We start from the raw sequence: 11127 nt of genomic DNA on the forward strand, positions 1-11127 counted from the left end.
GTTTCAGCAGTGCGATCAGCATTTTCAGACCGAGGAGATGGGGGAGGCACAGGAGATAAAGCAGATGGACTCTTTTCAGTTTCCCGTGCTTCCTTACTATCCGCGCCTTCTTTTACAATGTCATAAACTAGCAAAAAGTGAAATGAACAGGGCTAATGCCTTTATTAATGTTCAGCTCTTTATTAAAAAGATCAGCTGGGCAGGGAGCTTGACGCAGAGCTCGCCCCCGCGGTCGTAGCTTTCCCAGGCAGCCAAAAGGAAGGAGGCGTGCAGAGTCTGTCACTGGAGTCCAGAGCAGCAGCTGTCCTTTCTTCTTTCCTTGTGGCACACCGGTGGCCCGAGGATGAGGAGGCGTGGTGTGCAGAGTCTGTTGCTGAAGTCCAGAACAACAGCTGTCCCCGCTCCTTCCGTGGTGGCAGCACCAGGGCTCTCTGTCTCTATCTCCCTGCTTCTCAGAGCCTAATATAGTCTGTTCTTTCTTAGGTGATGGCGATAGTTAAAAGTCAATCAGGGGATGTGTTTCCCTCTTCCTCAGCTAGGGCATTTGTTTAGACTCCTCTATTGTGTTCAGTTTTTGATTTATATTCCTTTTTATCTCCTAAAAATACTCCCATGATCCTAAGGGGTTTTTATTTGCGTGTTAGTCCCAGAATGGCAGCGTGGAGGGGTGGGAGGCCAGTTATCTCCAGGTAGTTTAGAGAAAACAAACAGAGCAATTAGCTAATTAGCATTTCAAGATGGGTACTTAGCTAGAGTTAGTAGTTTCTGTTAGTGTTGCTATGGGAACTAGGAAGGCCCTGCCCGCATCTCTGGGGAACACGTGGAAACTGTTCATAACAAATCCCTCCTCTATTTCTTTGTTCGGGCTTAAGCCTGCATCAACTTACAGTCTTTGGCTTTTGAGGGCTAACTGCTTTTTGCTTTTGTATGCTTTTACTCATGTCTGATGGTAATTCTCATGTCCTTTAGAAACCAAGTAAGATTTAATAATATTCTAATTAAATTTAATTTTTTTTTTCAGTTAACTCCTTTGGCTAAAGGACCCTTAGTCTTATTAAACAATTACCAAGTACTTAAACCTTTACTATGGTACTTTAACTCAGAAACAATTATTAACACCTTACTGTATATCAGCCTCTAGCAAGTCTTCTTTAAAGTTAATTTTATGTCCTCTGGTTTCTTAATTACTGTCCATGCACAAGAGGAGGCAGGTGACACTGTTGGGTCTGGTCTGGCGTCTGGGGGTGGCACTGGTCCTTTAACTCTGGTGACGTGGGTCCAGCCTTTTTCTTGGGTCCGTACCGCAGTGTGTGTGGTGAGTAGTACCTGGAAAGGTCCTTCAAATTTGGGGCTTAATGGAGTGGTAGTGTACCATGACTTTATCAACACCCAGTCCCCAGGACTGATGTGGGCATTGGCGTCCAGAGGGGAAGTTTGGGAGAGATATCCCTTATTTCGGAGGCCTTCTAGGGATTTTCCTATGACCTCTAAATATTTCTGAGTTGCTGCCTCCCCTTCCAGATAATCTGCTGTACTGAAAGGGGTGATTAAAAAAAAAAAGGAGTCCAAACATTATTTCATAGGGAGAGACCCCTATGTCGGACCGAGATCTGGTTCTGATGCGCAAGAGAGCGAGAGGTAAACACCTTGGCCAATTCATCTTTGTTTCTTCAATTAATTTAGTTAACACATTTTTAAGAGTTCTATTCATCCTTTCCACTCTTCTAGAGCTTTCAGGATGCCATGGGGTGTGCAATCTCCACCTTATCCCCAGGACTTTTGTTACTTGATGTAAAGTTTGAGCGACAAAATGTGGACCTTGGTCCAAGTCAATGTTATTGACTAGCCCATATTGTGGTATGATGTTTTCTAAGATTATTCTTGCAACTTCCTGCAGTTTCCTTTTTGGTTGGGAAAGCCTCCACCCAGTGAGTGAGGTGATCCATGATCACTAGTAAATGTTTGTACTTTAATTTTCCCTTGCAGGATCAACTTTTGGGCTTCTTTTATCAGGATAGCTGCTGCTACTGCGATTACTTGCAGGCAAGTTTGCCATCCTCTGGCTACTGGGTCTAGTAGTTTTAAGAGGTAGGCTATTGGCTTTTTTTATCTTTCCCACTTAAATACATTCTTGGGGCTTCTTTGAGCAACTCATTCATGTTCATTTCTTGCCAGTCCTCTATCTTTTCTAGTTTTTGTCTAATATCGGGTCAGGATTTGGTGACAAACTAGACCTTTAAGAGGACTTGACCCTCTGGGCTATGTGAGTCTATATTTGAATATAACTGGAAATTTCGTTTTAGTCAGTTAAGCCAAATTGCCGGGGTCTCATCCTTCTCCTGAGTACCATCAAAGGCCAATTTTGTGTTGCTTCCCCTAGGGATGCTCTTTGGTCCCTCTTATCATGAGGGCCTATAGTCTCTCATGTTTTGCCTACCTTCTTGTTGGCTGGGACTCCAGTTGGGGTCCACCAAGGGCATCCCCTGCTTCCCTGGGGGCCCCAATCCACCCTCTCTTTCCCATATCTTCACCCCTGCCGCTCAGATCATCTGGACCTTTCTCAGAAAGAACAGAATGCTTAGAATAGCTCAGGTCTCCCCCGATACAAATACTCAGCCCTAGAAATTGGTCCAACTGGCTAGATATTCCAACAGGGTCTTCCACTAAATTTCTTAGCTCTTTCCCTAATCCCCGGACTTCGGAAGCTGCCAAAGGTGCATCCACAAACCTAACTCCCCCAGCTGCTGTACCCATAGGAACCCCTCTAAGGGGAAAGAGCCCCTCCACCCTTGGTGCTTTGGATCAGGTGCTACAATACAGCCCTTTTTCTAAGGCACCAAGCAGGGAAAGAGTAGTGGAGACAGACACTGGAGGCCAGGGGGCATGCCAGGTGGTGAACCAACCCTGGGCAAGGGTGGCCTCAGCTCCCAAGTGGGAGGAGGCAAGGAAACTCCAGCTGGAGAAGGGGAAGAGGGAGTTGGGGAGATGGTTGAGGAAACTAAGGGAAGGGACGATGAAACAGAGGTCGGAAAACGGGGGAAAGGAATCAGGGATTCAGTAGGAGGGGCTGAAGGACCAACTGGGGAAACTGTTGGGGAAGTAACAGGAGCAGAAGGGGACAGGCAATCGAGGGGGTCCCATTCCTTTATTTTTCTAGTCTCCCCCTCTTTATTCTCTTTGTCTTCCTCTCTATTTCTTTGTAACTTGCATATTCTCAGTCTTGTTATTTATAGAATTCTCCATCCAGCAAGCTGCATAAGATAGTTCTTCTATATCAAGGTCCTCTCAGGTTTTTTTTTTTTGGTGTTGGTTTAATTGATTACACATCCACTGATCTTGGGTTCCATACCACGACCACTCTCCCTGTAATTCTAACTTCAGCCATACTTCTATACTGTAATGTATCATCTTACTCTTGTCTAGACCCTTCATGGTCTCCCGAGAATCCCATTAGTCTAACAGTTGCCCCAAGGCGCTGTTAGGGGGAATTCTCTTTGCTTTGGAAGGATTTGCTCCTTTACTATAACCTCTTCCCATTTTCAGGCCTCAAAAACAAAAACATATATACCTTAAATGGTGCTTCTATCTAAAATGGAATATACTGACAGGCAGCTAAAGCTCATCTGGCCCCTCCCAACTTCGTATTTTGAATCACTTGACTAAACTTAATCTCTTTTAACTAAATTCCCACTCTTGGTCCTACCCTCTTGGCACTTTACATTGTCTCTTGGCCAGGACAATCCCTAGTCACACTCTCATCTATTGTCTTCTGTTCTTTTTCTCTTTGGCCTAAGTTTTGAACTTCTTGATGGACTTTCTAGACTTGTACCCCTGCTAAGTCCTGCCCAAACTCTTATTTGGCCTTTTGCCTAACCTTCTTACTAGGCTTGGGAAGCTTGGTCTCCCTGCCGAGGTAAGGTCGAACGTCCTGCTGAGCCTTACACTCGAACTCCGGCCAAGCCCCCTTGCCTGACCCTTCTAGGCTTAGCTTGCTTGCCTTCCTGCCTTTCTGCTTACTCGGGTTAATGCCTGCTCTGATGGGGACATCCTGCCCTGCCTTCCAGGGACATTCCCCTATCTGCTCTGCCGGGGACCTCCATCCATGCCTGCCATGGACATCCTACCTGCCCTGTTATCCTGTTCTGCCTGCTGGGGACATGCCCTCTGCCTGGCGGGTCTTGCTGCTCCTGCTTGCTAGGACATCCCGCCCTACCTGCCCTGTCCTGCCTGGCGGGGACATGCCCTCTGCCCGGTGGGGACATGACACTCCTGCCTGCTTGGACATCCCACCTGACCTGTTGTCCTGTCCTGCCTGGCGGGGACATGCCTTTTGCCTGTCGGGGACATGCTCTCTGTCTGCCAGGTACATGCCCTCTGCCTGCCAGGTACATGCCACTCCTGCCTGCTAGGACACCCCGCCCTACCTGCCAGGGACATCCCACCTGCCGTCCTATCCCATTCTGCCTGCCGGGGACATGCCCTCTAGGACCTCCACATCCCACCTGCCCTGCTGGGGACATTCCCCTTGCCCTGATTGCCAGGGACTTACTTTGCCCCTAGGGCACCTCCACACACTTGGAGGAGGGCCTGCTTTACTTCTAAGGAGATGCCTCAGTCGCTCCTGTATTCCACTCGCTTCCCCCTGTTCCCAGCTGGCCCCTTCGCAGGAGTCCGGAAACGCGGTACTAGCGGGTCCCTCTCACTTCGGGGGTCCAAGCTGCTGGCCCCCGTCTCACTCACTCACTCACTCACTCACTCATTCACTCACTCGTCTCCCGGTTTTTCTTACCCATCCGATGCTCCACTGAGTTGCTCGTCTCACGCGGATCCTAGGGTCCGAAGGTAGCCAGCGAGCCCCGAGGGTCTCTCGAAGCAGGTGGTCGAGCTGTCCAGGGGTCCTCTTCGGGCGTGGCTATCCCGGAGGAGCCTCCAATTGAAATGAACAGGGCTAATGCCTTTATTAATGTTCAGCTCTTTATTAAAAGATCAGCTGGGCAGGGAGCTTGACGCAGAGCTCGCCCCCGCGGTCGTAGCTTTCCCAGGCAGCCAAAAGGAAGGAGGCGTGCAGAGTCTGTCACTGGAGTCCAGAGCAGCAGCTGTCCTTTCTTCTTTCCTTGTGGCACACCGGTGGCCCGAGGATGAGGAGGCGTGGTGTGCAGAGTCTGTTGCTGAAGTCCAGAACAACAGCTGTCCCCGCTCCTTCCGTGGTGGCAGCACCAGGGCTCTCTGTCTCTATCTCCCTGCTTCTCAGAGCCTAATATAGTCTGTTCTTTCTTAGGTGATGGTGACAGTTAAAAGTCAATCAGGGGATGTGTTTCCCTCTTCCTCAGCTAGGGCATTTGTTTAGACTCCTCTATTGTGTTCAGTTTTTGATTTATATTCCTTTTTATCTCCTAAAAATACTCCCATGATCCTAAGGGGTTTTTATTTGCATGTTAGTCCCAGAATGGCAGCGTGGAGGGGTGGGAGGCCAGTTATCTCCAGGTAGTTTAGAGAAAACAAACAGAGCAATTAGCTAATTAGCATTTCAAGATGGGTACTTAGCTAGAGTTAGTAGTTTCTGTTAGTGTTGCCATGGGAACTAGGAAGGCCCTGCCCGCATCTCTGGGGAACACGTGGAAACTGTTCATAACAAAAATATTCTCATAAAGCCTTCTTTGATGGAGGGGTCTCCCTTCTTAATGCCCTCAGTTAAAACTGCAGTGACACGCTTCCAAAAATCCTTCTGCCTCACGTCCTGAGCTGACACGTTTGGAAAGCTTACAGACATCCACTTAATAAACTGTTTCACAAAACTCTTATAAAAACTTTCTCCTGACTCTCTCAGGGTTCCTTTTACTACTTGGTTATAAATCTCTTTCTGCTGCGTGGACATTCTAATACCCATTCTGACCATGAGCAAAGTCCCACCCACCTGCTACAGGAAAAAAAAGCAAAGAAAAAAAACCTCAAAAGGTCTAAAAACCGACGGCAGCACCGCCCACGCCACACGCTGCGTGGCCCTTTCCCTCTCCAGGAACGCGGGTGCCTCCCCCAGTAAGTTCCTAGCCAGGTCCTTCCCGTGCTAGTATTGAAACTTACCAAACCACCAACTTTTAGAAAACCAAACTGCAGCGGCAGTTCTTGGATCTGAAGCCATCTTCCTGGGTGTGTGGAAGCTGCGTCTTCCCCCTCTGGGAGCGGCACCTTACAAAAATCGTCACTGTCTGTCAGTGGCGATAATGCTGCTGAGCCGAACGTGAGGGGCGAGAACCCCCCAGGAGCGGCGTGGTCCAAGGGCTTTTCCTCGCTGGGCTGACTCTGGCGCCGGTGGCTTTTCGGCGGCAGTGCTGGTGGCTGTGTCTCCTGCAGTGATGGAGATGGAAAAGGCGTCTGGAAAAGCTCAGAGTCAGAGCGCTACCTGTAGCACACTTAAAACAGCTTCCTCCGTACCTGGCCCCACAGGCTGGGCGCCACTTGTCGCCTTTTTTTGTCCTACCCGGCTTCCGTTCTTCCCATGCGCCAGCCAGCGGTTCACCGAGGGGGGCATTGCTAGGCAACACACGCCGCTGCTCCTGGGTCTATGCCGAGATTCCAGGCAGCAGTTGGTTCGTGTGATACGGGCTGCACTGTTCTAAGAACGCTACTAGGACCGAGACAAAGAGACCAGAGAGGACACCCGTGTGCAGTTCAAAGAAAGTTGTATTGCTCGAACGCCACAGGGACAAGTGACCCCGGGCGCAGGTCTGGTTGCAGTTTTTATAGGGAGTATAGGTGATAAGGTAAAACCAATAGAGACAGTGCCCAGTCTGAATACATCACAGGTCAAGTCCAATGGGAATAGCTTCAGGGGGAGGGATGAATACACAGAAAAATACAGAAACGAAACTCCAACTTCAGATTCACAAAGCTTTTTGCCCTTTTGCATAGCTATGCACCACCACAACAGAGGAGCCACACAAATCTGTGCAAAAAGCAAGAAAGGATTCAGACAATGAAACTATATTGCAGTTAGTTTAACCAGGGAAGAATCACCTCAACAGAATTGTCTCTTTTCAGGAAGTTAACTTCAGAATATTCATAAATGCTTTGCCTCTTTAAATACTTGCTAAAACTTATTTTCCCAAATTCTTCTGCTTAGAAGTGCATTGGAAGGATCGTATTTATACGTTTCCTGCCAATAAAGTTCCGTTCCAGGCCTCATCCTGGAGTTTTGTCATTATATTTTCTACACCTGTAAAGGGGAATCTCAAGCAAGAGCTGTTGCACAGGAAGCTTGCAGAGTCCACGACTGTCCAAAGCAGGAGGTGACAAAGGACTGTCCAAAAGGGAAGACGAGACACACCATGCCAAGGTACAAAGGGAGAGAGGGCAAAGCTTCCAGTGCTGCTGCATGAGAGGGGCTCATCCCTTGTGAGGCACAGGCCTTTGGCAAGGTGCCAGTGCAGGGCTGCCAGAGGGCAGCTCATGGCCTCAGCAGGGCTCAGGCTGTCCTCCAGCCTGTGTCCCTCCCACTTCAGGCAGGCACTTGGGGCTCTGAGCCGGGCCCCACTGCCAGCACCGGGTCAGGCCCCAGAGATGCTGGCTGGCCCTGAGCCTGCTCAGCATCCCACGGGAGCAACACAGGTGGAGAATGTCAGAAGAGAAGAGGCAAGCGTGTGTGTCTCAAACACTGATAGCCGCGTGGCTGTGGAGTCCGCCAAGGACTCCTGGTAAAAACATGCAAGAGATGCTGGGAGGAACCCAGCACTGTGGGTAATAACTGCACATGAGAAAGAACAAGTTGTGACTGGAGAAGGGGACCATGCTGAGGTAGGACACCACTCCTCTGGGACAAACATCCTTGTTTAGTCACTGGAGGTAAACACAATGCAGTACAGCAAAAGGGCAGGAATGAAGCCAAGATGTGAGCACGGGCTGTAGAGCAGAGTCAAGATCATGCAAGAACCTACCACAAAGCCTCTGACCCATTTCCAGAAACGTCTGAAAAAATGGACTGTGCATGACAACTAATTGGCATACAAAGCAAGAAACCTGGCTTCCGAGCAGGGAAACCCATCCACAAGAAGGAAGCCCATTGAATCCTGGAGAGTGCTCCCAGGACCGTGGACATCTATCTCATCATCTGCATCAACAATGGAACCAGGAATGACATCTCATCATCTGGATTGATGCCGAACCAGTACTGCTGATCTCTCTTTCTCTCCCCTTTTCTTTCTCTCTCCCTCCCTCTCTTTAACTCACCTCTCCTTTTCTCCCATCTCTTTCACCATACCCCTTTCTCCCAAACCCTGTGCCATGTGTATATAGGGTAGGCTAGGGACTGACGTAGCAATTTTCATGCCAAGTGTGTAGTTTAGAACCAGGGCTAGCAGTCTCTCATGCACTTTCCCCCCCGCTTTCTCTTTCTCTCCCTCTCTTTAATTCATGTTTTCTTTTCTCCCTTCCCTTTCACCCTGCCATTTCTCCCAAACCCTCTGCCTTGTGTATATAGGGTAGGCTATGGACTAATACAGCACTTCACATGCCAAGTGTGTAAGTTATTAACAAAATTTGGTGAGGTCTTGCAGACTCTGTCACTTTTGCTGTTCCTTTTGATCACAAACATTTATGAGTCTTGGATGCTTCCTTCCCCATAAGGGGGATTCACAAGGGGGTGGTTTCACCATGGACACACTAATATAAGTTCTGTCTCAAGAAGTTTTCCTCCCATTTTTGGGCATCTCCTGGACCAGTCCTGCAGGAGAGGACCACAGAGATGCCAGTGGAGGAGAAGACGATCCCCAACTGTTGGGGCAACCACAGTGAGCAGGGAAGAGCCACAAGCTCTCCGAGCTTGGGGGCTGCACTGTGCCGCACCTCATCCCATGGCACATACACAGTGCACAGGAGCAGTATTCCTGTATGAGTCTCCTGTGTGGTCTCCACTGGGATCCAAAGGCCCAGCCAGCAGTCAACTGCCACAAAGGACCAGGCACACAGCGTGCCTGTGGCAGTTCCCCTGGGCAAGAAGGACCCAGAAATGCCTTTGCCCAACGTGGAGGAGAACATCAGCAGGACACGTCTGCCAGGCCCTGAGAAGAATCTGAGTGTCATCTCCCAGAAAGAACCTTCTCACGTGCTGAAGGCCAGCAGCCAGGTAGGCTGTTTTGCATCCCAGGAGACCTATATCAAATACTGGAGCTGTATCACAGAAAATATTCCTCACAAGAAACTACCAGGATCTAATTATTTGGACTACCTCCCAGACATTACTTCCCAGTTGGATCTGGCACCCTTTTCTACACCTGCTAAAATCCTGAGGAACCTTTAGCAGGTATTTTTTAAGCTTTCACAACACCTCTCTAAGAAGATCTGCTTGTTTTGCCTGACACAGTAGGCCACTTCTCACATTACACTTCATTTAGGCCTTGGATCACCACCAAATGGTAGACAGCTGATTTTTTTCCTCTAATTTAAGACCTCCAGAAGCAGTGTATCAGCCAGATTCACCCCTTCTGTATTTGGTACTAATTACCTGTAATCCAGCAAAACAGAGTATAAAAGCCCAGCTGCAGCAGGAGTCACAGACTACAGGCAAGGAAAGGAAAGACAGAGAAACCTATTTTAATGAACACAACAAGCAGGAACCATTGTGAAACTCAGCCTCTCTCCAGCTTGGATCTAGATCTTAGCTCCATGCTGTACTTATCCTCACTTGAAATTAAAGCAACGAGGTCCTTATGATCTTCCAAATTCAGAGATACTATCTTGTTTTACCTGTTACTCAGCACCTTCTCTCCACCAGTAGATGTGAACCAAACCCAAACTTTAATGGCTCCCTTAAACAGTAAATAGATGCATCCCAGGTGTCCCACAGGCACTGGGAAAGCTCCAGGAGACTGCAGAATAACTGCAGAGCCACTTCAGGCAAGATCAATACAAAAGCTTTTATCTAATGTTTTATTACACAGTTCTTCATACAGGTTATTTGACAGCATGAAGACAGTTTAAAAAAAGGAAGAAAGCTGAAGGATAGAGAAATGCACCAAGTCCACAAAATCCAGTTTATGCCGAGTACCTTGTTCAATGGGAACACTGAGAAGCTGAACATTTTAGTACAGATTTTCTCCCTCCCTTCCATCAGTTTCAGATCTAGGGAAAAAAAAGACACATTCCAGCTTCTACTCTTACAAAGAAATAAGTTTACCTCTTAAGGTCCTTGTAATCAGGATTCCTCCAAATGCCATATTAATGAACAACAATGACCACTTTGATCATGTGGAGAGAAAGGGTAGCAGTCAGAGGAAATGTCAAGCACGTCCTAGGCCTGTTTATGAAATGATTGCATCTTGATTGGCAGAGAGAAGTAGCAACATGCCAAAAATCTGACTGTTTTCCAAAAGCAGGGTTCTTGTAGGTTATCTTTACTCTTTTTATATAAATTAGAGTGCTAAACAAGTAATAAATGTCTCCCAAGGGAAAAAAAAAAAAAAAAAAAGAGAGAGATAGATGGATTTTAAAGAACACTACTTGGTGCAAATGAGTCTTCAGTACTGGATTCAAGATGAAAACATATTTATTTATTTATTTATTTATTTAAATGTTTGTTTGTTTTTTTAATGCCTAAATATCCCTCTTCTTTTAAATCTCTGGCTACCTTTTTCATCTCCTTCTCTTTCACAGCCATTCATATCCTTGGCAGCTTTTTTATTGACTGCACCAGGTCCTGCAGTAGCCTGTTTCAGGTCTAACTTAAATTTCTAGGGATGCTGTGCCAGAGTTAATGAACACATGGGATAGTCTGAACTATGAGAACAACCTGAGAGGACATGAGAAACTAAGCAGAAGCTCAGAAGCAGAAAAAGCTCTTGGTTTAACCTAAGAATGAGCAACATTGCTGACAGTGAGCAGACTGAATTTGTAACAGCCTTACATTACAGTATGTTAATGACTAAGGAAAAACCCAATAAACCAAAACAACAGTAGTACAGAAGAAAGACATGAGCTTGAAAGACGAGGTATGGAAAGAAAAAATGAAAACTACATGGAAAGATGAAGCAAGTTGTACTGGTAATTATTTTTTATTTTTTACAAAAGAAGTAGAAATCTTACAACAAGTTAGTGAACTATTAGAATACCATTTGGCCACAGGCCTTTGAAGGACTG

Source organism: Vidua chalybeata, chromosome Z, assembly GCF_026979565.1.
Source record: "Vidua chalybeata isolate OUT-0048 chromosome Z, bVidCha1 merged haplotype, whole genome shotgun sequence".
Taxonomy (NCBI): Eukaryota; Metazoa; Chordata; class Aves; order Passeriformes; family Viduidae; genus Vidua; species Vidua chalybeata.